This window comes from Bison bison, unplaced genomic scaffold (assembly GCF_000754665.1).
Source record: "Bison bison bison isolate TAMUID 2011002044 unplaced genomic scaffold, Bison_UMD1.0 scf7180017864508, whole genome shotgun sequence".
Classification (NCBI taxonomy): Eukaryota; Metazoa; Chordata; class Mammalia; order Artiodactyla; family Bovidae; genus Bison; species Bison bison.
In genome coordinates, this window is record NW_011495064.1 from 44,573 (window position 1) to 45,945 (window position 1,373).

At 35.2% G+C, this 1,373-nt stretch overlaps 1 protein-coding gene across 1 annotated transcript in view; it reads left to right on the top strand.

The window, feature by feature from the left end:
- The window catches only part of LOC104980959 (THO complex subunit 2-like), a gene marked incomplete at both ends in the record, with an annotated part of 113,276 nt that overhangs the window by 31,987 nt on the left and 79,916 nt on the right, over positions 1-1,373 (top strand).

The window sequence follows — 1,373 nt, forward strand, 5'->3', positions numbered from 1 at the left end:
ATGACTAATATTGTGCTTTTATTGCAGGATCTAGAGGAATGTGTAGGTGGTTGTGATAGATGACCTCTAGTTTAGCAACAGCTTAGCCTGTCAGTTTGAAAACACTAGGTTTGTAGTATAGAATTTCTTGTTTTATTAGGTTGTGCGTTAGGATATCTATGAACTGTTCAAAACTGACATCATCTTCACTGCCTTTGAAATCATTTTCTAACTTCTAACTTCCTTGCCTGTCATTACATATTATGGTTACAGAGCTGAATGAAATGTCATCAGTCTCTTGGAAGCAGTCATAGTCTAGCAAGGGAGAAAACATTTTGCATTCTATAAGTACTTTATTGGAAATAGTCACATAGTGCTTTGAGGGCTCAAAATAGGTAGTGACCATCTCTGTCATTGAGGGATTTTGAAAGGCTTCTCCAAACTACTGACATTCAACTGGGAACTTGATAGATGAGTAGGTGTTGGCCAGGCTTAAATAGGTGGAAAGCATTGTAGGTAGAATTAACTGAATATAAAGGCAAGAGGTTTGAAAAGATTTAATTATCCCCTTAGGGGAACACTGAGAAGCTCACAGTGGTTGGAGCCTAGGATGTTATGTAGGGGAAATGAGGATGGAGAAGTAGACTGGAGGCCAAACTGTGAAGGGCTGTTAGGGGCCATGGTAAGGAGTTTGGATTTTTTTCTTGTTGATAGTAGACAGCCATTCAAGATTTAGTGTAGACAAGGATGTACAAACTGAAAACATGAAAAACTGGCTAGAAAAAGAAGAATCTGAAGACATAAGTATGAGTTTATACAGGCAAATGTAGACTTTTAGAACAAATGGAAAGTACAAAAATGATGATAGATTTATTACTGATATTTTTCAGCTTAATTATAAATATAAGCAGAGTTTAAAAGTATTCCTGTTAAAGTGACAGGGATTTTCAGATGGGATTAAAAACCAGTTTATTGTTTACATGAGACTTCTAAAACCTAAGGGCAAAGAAAGGTTGAAAGTAAAAGGGTGGGAAAATATACCAGGGAAATTATTCTTGTCAGACAGAAGAGAGAATCACTTTATAATAATAAAGTTGTTTTTACTAGAAAGACATAATCATTATAACCTTTATATATAGCTAATACCATATTTTCAAAATACACAAGACTAGAAATGGAGAGAACTATAATTAAAAACTTAGAGTTAACCCATTGTAATGGGAGATTTCAGAGGCAATTGAAGTAGACTAGGTAAAAGATGAGAATCTGTGGTAGATATATGATAGGTATATAAGTAGAGCAATAAAAATGGGTTTGATTGGCAGTGGAGAGAATAAGGAATGAGAAAAAGTCTGGCTTACCTCCTTGCACCAGTCCATAATGAGTTTTCTTCC